Consider the following 21,240-nt stretch of genomic DNA (forward strand, 5'->3'; position numbering starts at 1 on the left):
ACGCCATCGAAATTGTCTGCTTGACAGTCCGAATCTGGAGACCACACCGCTTCACGGTGTCAGGGTGAATGAAGCACTCCGTGCTCCCGCTGTCAAACAAACAATAAATCTGGCGTCCGTTTACCTGTATGTCCATCATGGACTTGTCGAGTCTGTGAGGCTTGGCCTGGTCCAGGATGATCGATGCCACCGTTGGTTCGTGGGTGCAACTGCAGGCAGCTGAGATGGTTGATGACGACCCCTGCTGGTCATTCGCGGTTGGTGCCGACCAAAATGGCTGCCCCCATAGGTCGCACCTGGACGATGGCGCCAAAACCTGCGGCCCCTGCAGGTCGCACGTGTCTTGCGACTCCGTCGTTCGGAATGGCGACATCCTGGAATCACACGTGGTAGAAGACCTTGAAGACGCAGAAGACAAGGAGGCCGGCTCCGGGGAGTCACACGCCGCACTGCTGTTTTTGGATGGAGGTTTGGTCCGGCATACTTTGGAATAATGTCCCTTCTTGCCGCAGGTGGAGCACAACACCGCTTTAGCTGGACATCGCTGCCGAGGGTGTTTCACCCCCCCACAGAAGTAACACCGCGGGCCACCTGGAGTTGCTGCCGTCGTCAGGTCCGAGGCTGGAAACGCAATCGCGCAGATTTTCGGTCCCGCTGAATAAAGTGGAGTCTGCGGCTGCCCCTGCCACAATGTCTCCACACGGTCGTCGGGGTACATCTCCAGACTTTTGGAGGCCGTTTCTAGAGCTTCAGCTAACTCTATGGTTTTAGTGAGATCGAGGTTACCTTGCTCCAACAGCCGAAGGCGGATGTACGACGAGCCGATTCCCGCCACGAACGCATCTCGAACTAGGTCGCTCATGTACTGGGCTGCCGACACTGACTTGCAGTTGCAGGCTCTGGCTAGCTGCTGAAGTTCGCACGCGTACTGTTCCGTCGTTTCGCCGGGCTGCCGCCGTCGAGTGGCTCGAAGGTGTCGAGCATGGATCTCATTCGGCGGTTTGTTGTATCGCTTTTTGAGAAGCTCGAGGGCCCCTTTGTAGTCGGTGGCCCCACGGATCGCTAAGTATACAGCGTCGCTTACCCTCGCGTGGAGGTCCCGGAGTCTGTCGGTGTCGTCGGTGACCGCTGTGGAGGCGTCGAGGTAATCTTGGAAACACTTCAACCAGTGGTCGAAAGTGTTCGATGCTCCCGCCGCACGTGGGTCCAACGTAAGCCGTTCGGGTTTAAGCATTTGCTCCATGTTTTCTTTTGGGTTTTTTTCCAAAAAAAAAGAATTTACTTGTTGGCAATAAAATTGATGCGCGATAAATCACACGGGAGGCAGGATGTACTCGGGAAATAAAGGCTTTTATTGCCAACAATAACAGAGCTACTATATACAATATACAATCCCAGACTTAAGGGTCACCAGGCAGAGCAATGACCTTTATACCTCTCCCAGGAGGTGGAGCCAACTGGGGTGTACCATAGGACTATATTAACAGGTAGAACAGCCCAACCCTAACCCCAACAGTAACATATCTACAGACTCCTAGTACTGGCCAGACCATGGCTCAGCACTACCTGGTGGGAACCAACAATGGTTCACCACACCCCCCGCCCCCGAAGTCCATGAAGATGATTTCAAAGGATCCACAAATGTGCAGGGAAAAGATGTTTTCAACTAACCAAGTGAATTGCAGCCTACCTATTGCTCTCGCCAACCCCCGAGATGCTGTGGATCCATTCTTTTTCAGAAGCTCTGCCTTCTCCTATTGTGGTCATGATTTACTCGGCTACAAGTGCAGTGGCACAGTGGTTAGCACTGCTGCCTCACAACGCCAGGATCCTGGGTTCAATTCTGGTCTTGGGTGACTGTCTGTGATGATAACCATCTACCCAAAGTCCTTCGGCACAGTAAACTTGCCACAGGATCACAACCTCTAGGACACCCACATCTCCGCAATCGAATTGTGAAGATGATGAACATTGAGACTGGCACAGTGGCACAGCCTCATGGACCCGGGTTCAATTCCAGCCTTGGGTGACTGCGTGGAGTTTGCACGTTCTCCCTGTGTCTGCGTGGGTTTTCTCCAGGTGCTCCGGTTTCCTCCCACAGTCCAAAGATATGCAGGTTAGGTAGATTGGCCATGCTAAATTGACCCTTGGTGTTCCAAGATGTGTAGGTTAGAGGGATTAGCCATGGGAGATGTGTGGGGTTACAGGATAGAGCAGGGGAGAGGTCCTGGGTAGGACTCTCTGTCAGAGAGTCGGTGCAGAATTGATGGTCTGAATGGCCTCCTTCTGCACTGTAGGAATTCTATGATTCTATGAAGTAGCATCTCCAATAATTCTTGAGACAGGAGGTCAGGTTCAGCAACTCATTGAGAATCATCCATACTGGAAATTGTGACATAGGTTCACTGTATGACTTGCTAAAGCGATAAGGAAGCAAAAGGGAAATTACTGCAACAGGATGTATAATGGAAAGCAGAAGGTCAATCAACATCTACAGGAAGAATGTAGAAATAGGCATGTTCTCAAGTTACATAATATATTCTTTCATTGTGTAAAGCTATTTCAGTGAGAGCAAGATAGAATTACAGAGAACTGGAAAAATCATTTTAAATGCACACAATAAATGGAAGTATGGAATTCTAAAAAATTCAACCACCAACTAAATAACAAAACGAACAGACGAATAGTACCGAACTCTCTTTATCAAGGTTAACCATAAAGACCGACTGCAGCAGTAGATTTCTGGGGAAATTTCACTAAGCTTACAAAACGAAGGAAATATAAAGATTTTCTCTTGAATTTCAGCTTTATTTGTACTGGAAACGGGATATGGTCAGCAATCCCAAGGGGACCATGAGCTGGTCTTAATGGATTCACCAATATGTGGGACAAAAAAGTCTCGCCTTGTCTAACAAAAATTTGATTTGATTTATTATTGTCACATATATTGGTGTACAGTGAAATATATAATTTCTTGCACGCTATGCAGAGAAAGCATACCGTTCATAGAGTACATAGGGGAGAAGGAAAGGAGAGGGAGAATGTAATGTTACAGTTATAGCTAGGGTGTGGGATGGTGAGATCCATTCTCAAGTTGTCACAGCCCCCAGTGTGCATGCAACATAGTAAACTGCTAAAAATTAGCAGCAACTGGAAAGTATCAGCAGAAATGGGAAGTATGAAAAAGACGAGTTGGTATAAAGCACATGGGTGATGGACAATGCTCAGACAGATAATAGTCCTTGAGGTGAGTCCTAGCAACTCAGCTAGATTTACTAGATTGATACCTGGAATGAATGGATTATCTTATGTGGAAAGGTTAGACAGACTGGGCTTGTTTCTGCTGCAGCTTCGTAGGGTGAGGAATGACTTGATTGAAGTATATATGATCCTGAATGGTATTGACAAGGTGGATGTGGAAGGGATGCTTCCTCTTGTGGGTGAATCCAGAACTAGGGGGCACTGCCTGATGGGCAGTGCCAAGGAGCCCCCTGGGCATGGGTACTTTGCCCCTTGGGCAGGGCCAGTGGCACAAGCTGGCCCTGCCAGGGTGCCCATGCCCAAGGGGGCACCCCCCACCGTCCAACTCCCTGGGGGTCCCTATTGCCTCCCTTTCACTCCAGCTTGTTCCCCGAATGTGGGGAACTATTCTAAATCCTGCTGGATTGAAATACTCCAGGCGGAGGGGAGATGCTAGCGGGCTCAGAAACTTCAGTCCCGGGCTCGCTAATTATATTTAAATTACATTTAAATAAAAATCTAAATGACTTACGTGTCTTCACGCTGGTTTCCAGCACAGATCTGACGGCGCCAAAAATCCGGGAGATGCGCTCGCGGCGGGAATGCATGCACGGATCCTGCGTATGCTGGGCCATGAGATTCTCCCACCCAGCTGTGCTAGAAGATTAGTGCAGCGGGGTGGGAGAATTCCCCCCCCCCCCTGCCTAATTTCTAAATGTCACACCATCCAAAGGAGCAAAGCTCTTAAAACAGAAAGCAAAGCTACTTTGGTCCAAATTCTGCCAACTGTGAATTAATTGGTTTATTTCAAAAAGACTTAGAACAAAGAACAACACAGCACAGGAACAGGCCCTTCAGTCCACCAAGTCTGTGCCGACACAGATGCCTCTCTAATCTAATATTTTCTTGCCTCTAAGTGATCCATATCCCTCTATTCAGATGCTGCTTGAACATTGCTATAGAATTTTCTCCCACCACCTCTCCGGCAGTATATTCCAGACATTCACCACCCACTCTGTGTGAAAGACTTGTCCCTTACATCTCTTTTAAACTTTCCCCCTCTCACTTTCAACCTATGCCCCTGAGTAATTGGCCCTTTGACCCTGGGAAAAAGACTGACTATCCACTCGATCCAAGCCTGTCATAATCTTGTAAACCTCGATCAGGTCCCCCCTCATCCTCAGACGCTCCAATGAAAACAATCCAAGTTTGTTCAATCTTTCTTCATAGTCCATATCCTCCAGCCCAGGCAACATTCTGGTAAATCTTTTCTGTACCCTTTCCAATGCATCAACATCCTTCCAGTAGTGTGGCAGCTAGAATTGTACAGTTATTATACTTTACTCGCTTTTGTATGACAGCTGGGATTTTTTTACATATATTTTGATTGTTCGATTTGGGTAAGGCCAGAGTTTTTGCCCATCCGTAATTGCTGCGTGTTTATTAGAGTCTGAAAGCACAGAAATTAGTATGTTCTCAGGTTACCTTATATGTTCTCTCATTGTGTAAAGCAAAAACACTATTTCAACACGAGCCAGATAGAATTACGTTGAACAGGAAAATCATTTTAAATGCACACAATAAATACAAGTACAGAAAATATGTTAACGCGAACATCAGCCTCAAAACTACAAAACCCGCAGAACAATGATACAGAACTTCGTTCATCAAATTTAATCGCAATGCTTGTGCGCCATGGTGGACGTGTGAGTAAAAAACATAAAGCTGCCACGAAGCCTGTGAAAGTAAGGAAAAAGAAGGATTGCTACTTGAATTTCAGTTTAATTCCAGAAAATGAAGTTACGCCGCAACTACAGTGTGTAAGTTCTGCATAAGTTCTAGCAAATTAATCTTTGAAATACAGAAGAATTTAATTAAAAGGCATAAAATCCATAGGGTTAAACAGTGTTTCTATCCTGTAAGTGTTTAATTGAGTTTTTACATGGTAACAACCTCTGTTGAGATCTCGGGGGTCTGTGCAATTTTTATAACATGAGAGGGGTAAGTTTCAAAAACAAAACGGTTGAGAATCCCTGATCTAGTACATTTTTAGACGATATAAAGATTGTGGAGTGTCTTCTGGTACTTCGTGTGGTGGCTTTTAATCTGGTGCACCATGTAGTGGGATTCAGTTTGGCACTTTGCCTGGTGGCATTTCATTTGGTACATTATGGGCCCCATTTTACCATTTTGATTCTAAGTGCTGGGTGGACTTGAATCTGGGAGTGTTTCAGATCCGACTTTTAGACCCGTTCTCAGGCGCCCCCATACGCACTCTGCCTGAAAAATATCAGCGATTCCGAATCGGGCTGTAGAAGCTTGTGGGCGGGGCTTAATGCGCCCGATTTCATGCAGCTCCAATCGGTGCCTCAAACTGCACGTCCACAGAAAAAAAATGATAGAATGCGGCTCCCCCGCCACATCGCTCCCGGGCCAGATAATGCCTCCCCCTGGCCCCTACAGACATTGCCCCACTCACACAACATTACTAACCCCCTTATTCCCCTCCCCACCCACCACCAAGACTGATCATGGCCTTCTCCCCCCTTCCCCCCCACTGATCTCAGACAGAGTGGCAATGGGCCCCCCTTCTCCCTCACTGATCACAGGCAGAATGGCAGCGGACCCCCCTCCCCTCCGTCGGACGCTTGGCAGTTACCTCCTCACTAGCTGGAACGCCGGAATCAGACTTTTGTAGAGCATGTCTGTTTCGTGCCAAATCTGGATGGGCGAACATGGTGGTAAAGGGCGATGTGCCGGTAAGGTTGGGTGTGCATCCCATTCAGCCCATTAAAATACATGCAAATGGTCCCAATCATGGCTATTTTTGGGCCTTGGTAAAGGGGTTACCGGCGCGGAGACGGGCACGGGTCACATTACTTGCCTCACGCCCGACTTTACCAAGTTTTCGTGCCTGAAAATGGGAGCAACACGATGGTAAAATTGAGCTCTATGTGTGAATATAGTCTGGTACATTGTGTAATGGAGTACAGTTTGGTACATCGTGTAATGGTACTTAGTCTGAAACTTTGTGTGGTGGCGTTTATGTTGGTATGTGGTGGGTGAAATCTGGGACGTTGTTAAGCAGATAAAGGCTAGTATGTTGTGCAATGGCATACAGTCTGGTACATTCTATGATGGCACTAGGTCTGGTACATTGCCTGGTGTTTAATCTGGTAAACTATGCAGTGGTGTTTAGTATGATATTTTATGTAGTGGCATTTAGTATGAAACATTGTAAAATACATTTGGTGTGGTACAATGTTCAGTAGAGTTTAGTCTGGAACTTTGTGTGGTGGTGTTTAGTCTGGCACTTTGTGTGGTGGTGTTTAGTCTGGCACTTTGTGTGGTGGTGTTTAGTCTGGCACTTTGTGTGGTGGTGTTTAGTCTGGTACTTTGTGTGGTGTTTAGTCTGGCACTTTGTGTGGTGGTGTTTAGTCTGGAACTTTGTGTGGTGGTGTTTAGTCTGGCACTTTGTGTGGTGGTGTTTAGTCTGGTACTTTGTGTGGTGTTTAGTCTGGCACTTTGTGTGGTGGTGTTTAGTCTGGTACTTTGTGTGGTGTTTAGTCTGGCACTTTGTGTGGTGGTGTTTAGTCTGGCACTTTGTGTGGTGGTGTTTAGTCTGGTACTTTGTGTGGTGTTTAGTCTGGTACTTTGTGTGGTGGAGTTTAGTCTGGTACTTTGTGTGGTGGAGTATAGTCTGGTACATTGCGTGGTGTTTAGTCTGGTACATTGTGTGGTGTTTAGTCTGGCACTTTGTGTGGTGGTATTTAATCTGGTAGTTTGTGTGGTGGCGTTTAGTCTGGTAGTTTGTGTGGTGGTGTTAAGCTTGGTATCTTGTGTGGTGGTGTCTGGTACATTGTCTAATAGCATTTAAATAGCACATGGTGTGGTCAGTGCCAGTGGACAATGCCAGGGGACTGTGACTGGGGGCAGTGCTTAGGCATTGCTCAGGGATGTCTTTATCCCCCCTGGGGGCTATTCCTACCAGTGCATCCCTGGCAGGTTCTCTTTGCCAGGTTCAGGTTGGTCCTGACCTGTTGTAGAACATCACATAAGCGAGGGGGGAAATCTGAATGTGGGGGGGTGATGCAGCAGGGAAACCCACGAATGATACTGATATGAATTTAAATGGTGTTCTTGTCATTGCATGGTGGGAATCTCATTACATCAGTTGGGGGGGGGGGGTGGGGGGGCGGCGGCAGTGGGTTGGGGGTGGGGAGGGGGGGAGAAGATTTGCCAGCACAAAACCCATTTTTGGCTCTTGCGAGATTTTGTGTTCTTGTTGCCATTTAAGTCTGCAGGACAGGGGAGCACACAATCTCCCACATCATCCAACCAGAAGTGCATGCAAAGCCTAATTAAACCCAGTTGTATTCAAACGAGGATTGGATTGATGTGATAGTGTAGCCCTAAGAGGATAAATTAATTCGCATAATTTTTACCATACCTGTTAGCTTTATACTTTTCAACTTCCAGTACATATTGTCGGATTACTCCATACCTGCCAATGCAACCTGGTTCTAAATGCTTGAGTCTTGTCGTTTGCATTCATATGAGTATAGGCTACTCAGTGAGCCTCCTGCTCCCATTAATTCAGTACCAGTATTACAACTGAACATGGCAGGACTATGGAGCATTGATCTGATCCATTGATTGCGAGGTTGCTTATTTGTGTCTATGGTTTGATGGTTCCACTGTTTAGCATTCATGTAGTCTTGTTTTGTAGCTTAATCACTTCAGTTTTAGATATGCTTGATGCTGTTGCTGGAATGTTATCCTGCACTCCTCTGAACAAGGGTTACATAGAAACAAAGAAGAGGAGTGGGCCATTTGGTCCTTGGAACCTGCTCCATCTTTCAGTGTGACCATGGCTGATCCTCTATCTCAACACCATACTCCTGCATCCTCTGCATACTCTTGATGTCTTTGCCATCCAGAAATCTATTTGATTCTAAAATATATTCAGTGGTTTTGCCACAGCTTTCTGTCGTCGAGTTCCACGGGTTCATCACACTTTGAGTGAAGAGGTTTCTCCTTATCTCACTCCTAAATGGCCTATCCCATATCCTGATACTGTAACCTCTTGCTCTAGACAGCCAGAGGAAACAACATCCCTATATTCAGTCTGTCTAGCCCTGTTAGAATTCTACATGTTTCAATGTGATCCCCTCTTCTAAATTTCAGTGAAACAGGCTAAGTTGACCCAATCTCTCCTTGTACAACAATCCTGTACTCCATGGCAAGTGTATCCTTTTTTGAGGATGAGGAACCCAAAACTGCACACAATACTCCAGGTGTGGTTTCACCAAAACCCTGTACAGATGCATCCTTGCTCCTGTACTCAAGTTCTCTTGCAACGAAGATCAACATACCATTTGCCTTCCTAACAGCTTGCTGTACTTGTATGCTTGCTTTTAGTGATTGGTGTATAAGGACACCCAGGTCCCTTTGCACATCATCATTTCGCAAACTATCACCATTAAATAATACTCTGCCATTCTGTTTCTCCATCTGAAATGGATAACTTCTCATTTATTCACATTATACTGTATCTGCTATGTATTTGCCAACTCACTCAACTTGTCTAAGTCATCTCTTAACATCCTCCTCACTGCTTACATCCCCATCAACTTTCCTGTCATCAATAAACTTGGAAATATAACATTTGCTTCCCTCATCCAAATCATTGATGTATATTGTAATAGCTGGGGGCCAAACATTGATCCCTATGGGACCCACTAGCCTGCCACTTCAAAAAAGATCCATTTATTCCTACTCTCTGTTTCCTGTCTGCTAACCAATTCTCAATCCAAGCCAATATTTTACCCCAAGACCATGAACTTTAATTTGCATACTAACTTCTTATGTGGGACTTTGTTAAAAGCTTTCTGAAAATCCAAATACACCACACCCACTGGTTCACCTTTATCTATTCTACTAGTTACATCCTCAAAAATCCCCAGTTGGTTTGTCCAACATAATTTCCCTTTCATAAAACCATACTGACTTTGTCCAATCCCGTTGATATTTTCTAAGTGTCCTGTTGCTGGGATATTTTTTATCTCTGAGGTTACATATCGTAATAGAATACAGTTTTGCTTTGCAAATGTCCCACAGCACCTCATAAGCCCACTGTTCAGCTACTAGTTCTGTTCTAAATATTTCCCATTTAACATGGTGGTTGGGCCACACAGCACAATGGATGGTTTTCTCAATGTAAAGATGGGACTTTCTCTCCACAAGGACTTTGTTGTGGCTACTCTGACCAACAGTGTGCTGGATATATGCATCAGTGAAAGGTAGATTGGTGAGAACAAGGTTGGGTCAATGTTTTCCTTGTGTTGATTCTATTCCCACTTGCCATAATCCAAGCTGGCAGCTATCTGCTTCGGGACTTGGCCAGTTTAGTCAGATGTGGTACTTACAGAGAACCTCTTGGTATTGGATATTGAAAACTCCCCACCCAGAATACATTGTGTGCTATTGCTACCCTCAGTGTTTCTTCCAAACGGTGTTCAACATGGAGGAACACTGATGCATCAGCTGAGGGAGGGGAGTATCTGGTAATCAGCAGGAGGGGTTCTTACCCATGATGCCATAAGATTTTACTTGGCCAATGTTGAGGACTTTCATGGCCACTCCCTCTGACTGTACACCACTGTGCCACCACCTGCAATGGGACTGACTTGCCAAAAGGCAAGTACAAACTCAGGAATAGTGATGGAGGAGCTTGTGAGTATGACTGTCAGGGTGCTGCTTGTCTATGGTACTATTCTCCAAATATCGGCAAAGTCTCCAGATGTTAGAGTGGCCAACATTGCAGGATTGGATGAGTGAGGTGTGGCTTTGCTCTGACCAAATCTAATGCCTAGGCTGATTCCGGGTGGTTTGTCAGGTTTTATTTTACTGTTTGTAAAGGTTTGATACAACTGAAGCTAGGCCATTTCAAAGGGCAACTAAGGGTTAACCATATTACTGTGGGTTCAGATTCAGTTATGGATGAAACCAAGTAAGCTGTAAAGGAGTTAGATGAGTGCTTTCTGTTTTATTGATTTGAGATAAGAAGGGAAATGACCTAGTAATTCTTTCGGATCATTCTTAAAGTGGTAAATAGACATAGGGCATAATCCCTGGGCCAAAGATATGGGTGGAAGGATTGGCCTGTCACTTCCTCCTTGGGTGTTAATAGAAAGTCAATGCCAGTGAGGCAAGTGACTTGGAATTGCAATTATTATCAGACAAGCTGCTTATGGAATCATGACAGATACCAGCAGTGTGCCCTGGATATTTACATGATAATAACACATATGTTTAGCATCAATACTATTTGGGTATTGCAGTTGTTATAATTTTATCCAATTTGATTTGATTTGATTTATTATTGTCACATTGTTACGTATATTAGTGTACAGTGAAAAATATTGTTTCTTGTGCGCAATACAAACTAAGCATTCCTTCATAGAGAAGGAAAGGAGAGAGTGCAGAATGTAGTGTTTCAAATCATAGATGTTATGGCACAGAAGGAGGCCATTCAGCCCAACATGACTGTGCTGGCCAAAAAGAGCTATCCAGTCTAACCCCACTTTCTGGTTCTTTGACTGTAGCCTTGAAGGTTATGGCACTTCAAGTGTACAGTGCATATCCAAGTACTTTATAAATGCATTGATGGGGTCTGCCTCTACCACCCTCTCAGGCATTGATTCCCAGACATCCATTTACCCTCCAGCTAAAAAAGAATTTCCCCTGTTCTGATTCAGTTTGGGACCGGCAACATTTAAAACTGAAGGTCTGGATGCTAAATTTGCTGATGACACAAAGAAAGGCAAAAGAGTAAACTGTGAAGGGGTGAAAGATTATTGAGGGTAGGCAGGAATGTGGGGTGGAGGTTACAATCAGATCAACCATGATCTTAATGAATGGTGGAGCAGGCTCAAGGAACCGAATGGCTTACCCCTGCTCCTAATTTGTATATTCGTATGTTCTTACAAAGAGACAATTAGGAAGGTACAGAGAAATATGAAAAGGTTAGGTGAGTGAGCAAGGATCAGGCAAAAGGAGGATAATGTGGGAAAATGTGAAGTTGTCCATTCTGGCAAGAAGAGTAAAAAAGAAGTAACACAGAATCACAGAATACTACAGTGCAGAAGAGGCCCTTCAGTCCATTGAGTCTGCACCAACGCATGATATGCCCTGACCTGTCCATCTAATCCCACTTGCCAGCACTTGGCCCATAGCCTTGAATGTTATGGTGTGCCAAGTACTCATCCGGGTACTTTTTAAAGGATGTGAGGCATCCCGCCTCCTCCACCCTCCTGGGCAGTGCATTCCAGACTGTCACCACCCTCTGGGTAAAAAAGTTTTTCCTCAAATCCCCCTTAAACCTCCCACCTCTCTCTTTTAACTTGTGTCCCCTCATAACTGACCCTTCAACTAAGGGATTCAGATGCTCCCTATCCACCCTGTCCATGCCCCTCATAATCTTGAATACCTCAGTCAGGTCGCCCCTCAGTCTTCTCTGCTCCAACGGAAACAACCCAAGCCTCTCCAAACTCTCTTTATAACTTAAATGTTCCATCCCAGGCAGCATTCTGGTGAATCTCCTCTGCACCCTCTCCAGTGCGTTCACATCCTTCCTATAATGTGGCAACCAGAACTGCACACAGTACTCCAGCTGTGGCCTCACCAAAGTTCTATACAACTCCAACATGACCTCTCTGCTTTTGTAATCTATACCCCGATTGATAAAGGCGAGTGTGCCATATGACTTTTTCATCACCCTATTAATCTGCCTTTCTGCCTTCAGAGATCTATGGACAAACACGCCAAGGTCCCTTTGTTCTTTGGAACTTACAATTGTCAGACCTTTCATCGTATACTTCCTTGTCAAATTACTCCTTCGAAAGTGCATCACCTCACACTTTTCAGGGTTAAATTCCCTCTGCCACTTATCCACCCATTTGACCATCTCGTCTATATCTTCCTGTAACCTAAGGCACTCAACCTCACTGTTAACTACCCGGCCAATCTTTGTGTCATCGGCAAACTTACTGATTCTACCCCCCACATAGTCATCCATGTCATTTATATAAATGACGAACAATAGGGAGCCCAGCACGGATCCCTGTGGTACGCCATTGGTCACTGGCCTCCAGCCACTAAAGCAGCCATCTCTGTCTCCTACCACTAAGCCAGTTATGAATCCACCTTGTCAGGTCACTGTGTCCCATTGCATTAGCCTTCTTAATAAGTCTCCCATGTGAGACTTTGTCAAAGGCTTTTGCTGAAATCCATGTAAACTACATCAACCGCACTACTCTCATCCACACACTTGGTTACATGCTCAAAAGATTCAATCACATTTGTTAGGCATGACCTCCCTCTGACAAAACCATGCTGACTATCCCTAATCAAATCTTACCTCTCCAAATGGAGATAGATTCTCTCCTTCAGAATCTTCTCCAGTAGTTTCCCAACCACAGACATGAGACTCACTGGTCTGTAGTTCCCTGGCTTGCCTCTACAACCTTTCTTAAATAGCGGGACCACATTAGCTTTTCTCCAGTCTTCTGGCATCTCCTTGGTGGCCAGGGAGGAATTAAAAATTTGGGTCAGAGCCCCTGCAATTTCTTCCCTTGCCTCCCACAACAGCCTTGGACACAATTAATCTGGACCTGGAGATTTGCCCACTTTTAAGCCCGCCAATACCTCCAATACCTTGTGACCTCTGATGATAATTTTCTCTAGAGCCTCACAGTCTCTTTCCCCGAATACCATAACTACCTCCTCATTCACACGGGTGAAGACAGATGTGAAATATTTGTTTAACACCCTACCAATGTCCTCCACTCACAGATTTTCCCCTTGGTCATCGACAAACTTACTGATCCTACCCCCCCACATAGTCATCTATGTCATTTATATAAATGATGAACAATAGGGGGGCCAGCACGGATCCCTGTGGTACGCCACTGGTCACTGGCCTCCAGCCAGTAAAGCAGCCATATCTATCTCCTACCGCTAAGCCAGCTATGAATCCACCTTGTCAGGTCACTGTGTCCCATTGCATTAGTTTAGTGGCGGAAAACAAAATGATTGGTGGGAGTTTTTATGACTGGAAGGATGTTTCCTGTTTGGTTCTTTCGGGCTCAGTATTAAAACTCTCTTGCTTTTTTCGCATATGTCAATGACTTAAATTTAAAGGGGCTTTAAGCCATTAAGATGATACAAAAATTGGCCGGAGTATTGACAGTGAGGAAGAGAGCTGTAGACCACAAGAATGGACTCTTCAGCTGCGTAGAAAAGTGGAAAATGAAACCATTCCCAATAAGTATGAGGTAATACATTTGGGGAAGACAAAGAAGGCAAGGGATTACAGTATAAATGACTGGTTGCTGAGAGGTGTTGTGGAACAGAGTGACCTCAGACTGCATGTCCATTGATCCCTGTAGATAGCAGGACATCTAGAGTGGAACATTCCATTCTGGAGACTAAGTATGCTGCAGTGTAGGCTTCACCATGGAGAGCAGAATGCAACTGAACATCTTTGATATCCAATTGTCTCATAATCTTAGAAATCTTAGAAATCTTAGAAACCCCACAGCACAGAAAGAGGCCATTCGGCCCATCGAGTCTGCATCGACCACAATCCCACCCAGGCCCCACCCCCACATCCCTACATATTTACCCACTAATCCCTCTAACCTACGCATCCCAGGACACTAAGGGCAATTTTAGCATGGCCAATCAACCTAACTCGCACATCTTTGGACTGTGGGAGGAAACCGGAGCACCCGGAGGAAACCCACGCAGACACGAGGAGAATGTGCAAACTCCACACAGACAGATAATAATTAGGTCTCCCTTTAATCAGTCACTTGTGGTGACCTTGAACTCCTCCCATGTGATAAAACCTTCTTCTCACCTCAAGAGAGCTCACTGACTGCATAAATGCCAGTTCAAGGTCAATTTGAAAAAATAGTACACGAATCCTTTCAAACTCACTCCACCATCTTCTACTCTCTGTCTGGTACTTACATGGACCATGACAACCGGATTCTCCCTCTCCCACTGCAAGTTGTTGTCCAGCCCTGAGCAGATTTCCAAACCCTGGGATCGGGTAGGCGACACAGCCATCTGGGCTTGCGCTGTTCGCTGCAGAGAACAGTGTCAAGACCCCTCATTATACTCTCCCCTACTATCACGGCATTCTTCTTAAAGTTTATTTATTTATTAGTCACAAGTAGGCTTACATTCACACTGCAATGAAGTTACTGTGTAAATCCCCTAGTCTCCACACTCTGGCGCCTGTTCGGGTACACTGAGGGAGAATTTAGCATGGCCAATGTGCCTAACTTTCACATCTTTGGACTGTGGGAGGAAATTGGTGCGCCCGGAGGAAACCCATGCAGGCACGGGGAGAATGTGCAAACTCTACACAGAAAGTGACCCAAGCCAGGAATTGAACCCAGGTCTCTGACTGTGAGGCAGCAGTGCTAACCACTGTTGTTCTTGTTATTTGAATGACTTCCTTTACATGGTGCCATGGTCAATTAGCTTGTCCACCCTGCAGCCCGCACTCTCATCTGAACAAACTGAAGGAACCTCAAACCTTTTGGAGAATTACAGAGGTGGAGGTTCCTGCACTCCTGCCTTCTTGTTCCTCATATCTGTGTCACCTGTAGTCACACCTTTGTGTCCCTTACTGCTTCCCAAACCAACCCTAATGGGTATGACTGCCTCCTTGTGCAAAGCACCCAAGTATTTATCCCTCCCTTTGGTATGTTGCTATGGCTGCAGCTCAACATCCAGTTTAATGACTCTCAGCTGAAGCTCTTTGAGTCACAAGCATCTACTATGGATGTGTTTTCCCTGGACTACAATGACAGCCAGGAACTCCCACATGCTGCAGTTGAAATTCTTCTAACTGTTTCTGAGTAACTATTGATGTTACACAGTTGAAACCATCTGAAGTTTAACTTGCATTTTCGGACAGTCCCCATTGCAGAGCAATTGTCCATTGAAAGTTTGATCTTCCTAGACAATTGCCATATAATCTTTGCCTGGAAACCTCAGAGAGGGGTTCCCCATCCCATCTTGGGGTACCCTCCAGATCAAATTGACCTGGAGTTTGGAAGTTACGTGCCGATGTGCTTTTACTTTTCTGACTGGTATGTTATGTGAGACCTCGTCAAAAAAGGTACTAAAATCAGTTTGGACTACGTAAAGATGCTGCCCTCATCGGCTCTCTTTACTACACCTTCCTGTTTCCTTCAAACTTTTATTCTTGAGTTGAGTAGCTGAGACATATTAAATTGCCAGAATTCTACCGCCCCGCCCGCCCGCCCGCCACGGGAATCGGAGCGGGCGAGGGGCAGATAATGGGAAGATCCGTTGACCTCGGACGGGATTGTCCGGTCTCGGGTTTAGCAATGCCGTAAAATCCCACCATTGTCAGCCACATGAAGAGAGTCAATTTGGAAGAAAACGCTATCAGTACTTACAAAATTGTTATGTGAACTAAAGGCTTTTACGAGGGCCACTAAAATAGCTACCAAGCATCTCAAGGAAAAGAACAAAATCAAAGTATTTCAAGTTTCCACCTCCTCAAGAAGGTTAGTCATTCTCCCAGAGGAGTAATTTGAAACAACTTTGACATAAGTCCAATGCCTCCAGTCTATCCTCCCTTCCTTTCCAGTTGAAATTTAAAGGGATACATACTACAGGCAATGAATTATAATGACTTCCCTACTTCAGTAAGGCATAACAGCTCATTTAGAAATCCTGTTAAGAAAAGGAAATAGAAACTTCCAAGAGACCATTTAATAGACCATATAGTATTTAATAGACCATATAGTATTGTTAACTTCCAGTTAATAGCTGAAAAGACGACATGACAAGATTTTACTTTTTAAGTTACATGCTATGGTTAGCAGACTAAAAGCACCACTGAATAAACACTAATTTTGTCGACAGCACTATTTTTATCAGCAACTTATATTTTAAACGACAGAACAGAACTTTTCATCACAACTGATAAAATTATCAGATGTTTGTTACACTGTCCTTTAAGCAGAAATTCAATTCTCTCAGAACCAGTCCAAAAATGATTCTTAAAATTTATTTCTGATCCCTTCCTTTCCCACTCTGGCAACATTTAGCTTCAGAAATATTATTAATGGTGCAAGTTTCCCTGGAGACCTATCCTTCTAGCTAAAGCAAGGTAAATTTTCCAATCTTGTTTTAACTCATCATGAATCTGATCTTTCCAATCAGAGCAAGAAACTACACCTGCATTCCTGAGAAGTGACACATAGAAGTTTTAGGCATCGAGCTGTTCTCTTGTGCAAACCCTGGCATACTAAGTTGTTTTGTAATTACTGGACTATCTTAGAAAACCTTCCCCTCTCAAAGATCATTTTCATGGAGATGTGAATCACATGGACCTTGTATCCAGGTAGAAGTGCTGAAGAGCCATTCTTGAAAGTCCAACTCTTTTTCACCTTGGAACTAAATGAACAGTTTGAAACTTAACATTTTATGAGGTGACATGCTCAGCACTTTTTTGGAGACTTGAAGTCTATCCACTCTTGGACACAGGGTTGTTGCCATTGTCTCCAAGTGTAAACACATTGCACTTTCTTCTCAGTAAAACAATCTGGGCTTCCTTTAATCTCCAGTAACCAAACTAACTATACTTGCTGAATGGCAAAATCGGAACAGGTTATATGACCCCTTTCATTTTACCTGAAATTAAGGACATCACAATCTTTTAAACCCCATAATTACAACAAAATATCAAAGATCACTCTCATTTGGACTGGTCATTCCCCCAGATTCCACTGGAGAATAAAGCCTCAAGATCAGTTTCTGCAGAATGGAGCTTCTGGTGGAAGCTGCACCTTAGCCTAACCATCTTCAGCTACTTCATTAATGACCTTCCTTCCAACATATGGTTAGAAGTGGGGAAGTTCACTGATGATTGTACGATGTTCAGTGTTATACTTACCTGGCAGGGGTGAAACTATGATCATGCAGGTAGTTCGCCCAGGATGAGGCTAGCCCATTGCACTTCGGGTGTGCTGACACCTGCGATGTCCCCAAATGCGGGATACTCGACTGCAAAATTTCCTCAGATACTGAAGCAGTCCATGCCCAAATTCAGCCAGACCTGAACAATGTTCAGGGTTGGATTGGCAAATAACATTTGCACCACCCAAGTGCCAGGTAATGACCCTCTCCAACAAGAGGGAATCCAACTATTGCCCCTTGACATTCAATGGCATGACCATTGATGAACACCTCACTATCAACATCCTGAGGACTATCATTGGCCTAAAACTGTACTGAACTAGCCATATAAATACTATAGCTACAAGAGCAGGTCAGAGGTTAGGAATCCTCCAGCAAGTAACTCACTTCTAACTTTCCAAGCCACCATCTACTTGGCACAAGTCAGGAGTGTGATGGAACACTCTCCACTTGCTTGGGTGGGTGGCGCTCCAACAACACTCAAGATGCTTAACGCCATCCAGAGCAAAGCAGCCCACTTGACTGGCAACCCATCCACAAATGTTCACTCCCTTCACCACTGATGCACAGTTGCAGCAGCGTATGCCATCTACAAGATGCACTGCAGGAACATACCAAGGCTCCTTAGACAGCACCTTCATATCCATGACCAATGCAATCTAGAAAGACAAGGACAACAAATACATGGGGACACCAACACCTAGAAGTTCCCCTCCAAGCCACTCACCATCCTGTCTCGGAAATATATCACCATTCCTTCACTGTCACTGGGTCAAAATCCTGGAACTCCCTTCCTAACAACATTGTGAGTGTACCTACACCACAGAGACTACAGTGGTTGAAGATAGCAGCTCACCATCACCTTCTCATGGGCAATTAATGATAGGCAATAAATGATGGCCTGCCCACATCCAATGAATTAATAAAAAAAATGTTGACTTTTGTCTTGCTGATGTGCAGCTGGGCAGTGTCTTATTTTTCCCATTGCTAGCCATGGAATCTAGATTTGTACAGAAGGAGTGTTGGATGTCTTGGCTGGCATAGCAACATTTTCTCCATGCTTACCAGTGCTGTCAACAATGGAAAGTGTGTAATTGAGGAATAAGGTACTGCTGTGAATAGAACGTTACAGCACCTCAGCATTGTGTGGGATTGAAGGGAACAGGAGAAGAAACTCTAAGCAGGATATACTGACCTTATTGGACAAATTGAAATGGAGCCAAAGTGTTTGAAAGTGTAAAGAGATGGAGCTGTGAAGAGAGATAATGGAGGAGAATGGAGTGATCAAGTTTGTCAAAAACTGCAAAGTCAAAATCACACTTTGGTCAATTATATTAGCATCATTAGCCATACTGACTTCAGCAATCTCAGGTTGTTGGAATGACAGAAGCCAAATCCAAGGGATTAAATAGGGAATAGTGGGAGAAGTGGATGCTGAATACACATTTGTACATTGGTGAGGAAGGCGAGGTTAGAGATGCCACTATCTGTTTTGTACATCTTGCCTGTCTGGTCTGACTTCTGAATGCCACTTCTCAGCTTGTGTCGTAAACCATAGAAAGGACTGGGAGCAGGAATGTTACAGTGATGAATTATTCTACACTGTACCTCCCAAAAACTCAAATTCCAAATCTTTATATTTGGATTCAATCACTCCAGGTTCTTTATGGTAACATTATAGGATGTGGCACAATCAATATCCTGTGCAGCTAATTAGACAACCTTGCTGACTGCCTTATAAGAAATACTTAATCTCGTGTTGCAGGTATTTGTCTGATGGCAACGTACGCTGGTGCTAAACATCCAACAATTAAACAATGCACCGTAAGATCTATTTCGAGATTCATGTTGCAACCTACAAAACTCCAATTAATGATTTCATTTTGTGATGCATCCAAAGCGCTGCAATGTCAAGGGCTTCCAGCATTTTAACAAACATTGTGGTACGTGACAGTTGCACAGTGGCTGACTATAGTTCTGAGAAACCTTGATTCATAGTGAATGGAAAATAGATATGAACTGCCCAGAAACATCAGCAGTAGACTGCAATAAATGTGTAACATTTGAGTTCTAAATCCTTAATGTCATCATCTGGCTTTTCTGGATTTACAAGTACTCAGGCTAAATTAAGTCATCTGTTTGCACAGGAACCATCCATAATTATGATTTCTGTCAGACAATATCAAAAGTCCTCTTTTGTTTAATTTTCATACATATGTCAAAGACTATTACAAAATTAATGATTTTTGTATTTATAAAAAGTGAACCTTGGGTATAAAATCGCCCTCTCTTCTCTACCCAGAATAGCTTTTGTAGAGTTTTGAAACAAATGACAGTTGTAGAAAGCCTCTTACCATCATCTTTATAATTGGTGTGTCTCTAATGAATAAGACCCCAGTTCTTTTCTATAGAAACACAGGTATAAGTAATATTCTCTATGATTTTGCATTACTTTCTTGTTTTTCCAATGTCCGTTCAGGAAGATTGCCACAGACATCAGTTGGGAACAAATGTATCCAAAGCGCTGCAATGTCAAGAGCTTCCAGCATTTTAACAAACATTGTGGTACGTGACAGTTGCCCACTGTTAGCTTCCCTGTCACTTCTACAGAACTCAGCCGAATTCTATCCAAAGAACAATTTGTTCTGATTCTCAGAGTTATAAGCAAATCCTTACAAAACATACAAAAAATGATGGGCAGAGAAAGAACCTTCTGCCCATTTATCCTGTCCCACACAATTGTGATACAGCCCATAAAATTTTAATCTGTCAGGGTGGGTGCCGATGAATGTGGGAGGAACCTGCGGAACTTTACAACAAAAACAGAAAATGATGGAAAATCTCAGCAGGTCTGATAGCATCTGTGGGGGGAGATGGCACAGCGGCACAGTGGTTAACACTGCTGCCTCACAGCGCCAGAGACCCGAGTTCGATTCCTGGCTTGGGTCACTGTCTGTATGGAGTCTGCACATTCTCCCCGTGTAATTCCAATGGCATCACCAAGAGCAGCACCTGCAGGAACAGTAGAACCCACGCAAACATGTGGAGAATGTGCAAACTCCACACAGTCAACTGAGGCTGGAATTGAACCCAGGTCTCTGGCACTGTGAGACAGCAGTGCCAACCACTGTGCCACTATGCTGCCCCAAGTAGAGATGAGGAGAAATGTTTTTGTTCAGAGAGTCGTGAGTCTCTGGAATTCTCTTCCTCTAAAGTCAGTGGGAGCAGAATCTTTGAATATTTTTAAGGCATAGCTAGATAGATTCTTGATTAACAAGGGGATATTGAGACATTGATAGGATGCAGAGCTGGGCCGAAAAATGGCAGATGGAGTTTAACCCTGATAAGTGCGAGGTGATTCATTTTGGTAGAACAAATTTGAATGCGGATTACAGAGTCAAAGGTAGTGTTCTGAGGAATGTGGAGGAACAGAGAGATCTTGGGGTTCATATCCACAGATCTCTGAAGGTTGCCACTCAAGTGGATAGAGCCGTGAAGAAGGTCTATAGTGTGTTAGCGTTAATTAACAGGGGGTTTGAGTTTAAGAGCCGTGGGGTTATGCTGCAACTGTACAGAACCTTGGTGAGACCACATTTGGAATATTGTGTGCAGTTCTGGTCACCTCACTATGACAAGGATGTGGAAGCACTGGAAAGAGTGCAAAGGAGATTTACCAGGATGCTGCCTGGTTTGGAGGGTAAGTCTTATGAGGAAAGGTTGAGGGAGCTAGGGCTTTTCTCTTTAGAGCGGAGGAGGTTGAGAGGTGACTTAATAGAGGTTTATAAGATGATGAGGGGGATAGATAGAGTGGACGTTCAGAGACTATTTCCTCGGGTGGATGTAACTGTTACTAGGGAGCATAACTATAAGGTTCATGGTGGGAGATATAGGAGGGATGTCCGAGGTAGGTTCTTTACTCAGAGAGTGGTTGGGGTGTGGAATGGACTGCCTGCTGTGATAGTGGAGTTG

At 44.5% G+C, this 21,240-nt stretch overlaps 1 protein-coding gene and 1 non-coding gene across 2 annotated transcripts in view; both read left to right on the plus strand.

The window, feature by feature from the left end:
* The window catches only part of arhgap36 (Rho GTPase activating protein 36), a 194,943-nt gene that overhangs the window by 46,887 nt on the left and 126,816 nt on the right, over window positions 1-21,240 (plus strand). The gene's annotated exons all lie outside the window — the stretch shown is intronic.
* LOC144493244 (U1 spliceosomal RNA) lies at window positions 17,241-17,405 on the plus strand. The gene has a single exon (XR_013497699.1). It is a non-coding gene; the product is annotated as a U1 spliceosomal RNA (small nuclear RNA).

This window comes from Mustelus asterias, chromosome 4 (assembly GCF_964213995.1).
Source record: "Mustelus asterias chromosome 4, sMusAst1.hap1.1, whole genome shotgun sequence".
Lineage (NCBI taxonomy): Eukaryota > Metazoa > Chordata > Chondrichthyes > Carcharhiniformes > Triakidae > Mustelus > Mustelus asterias.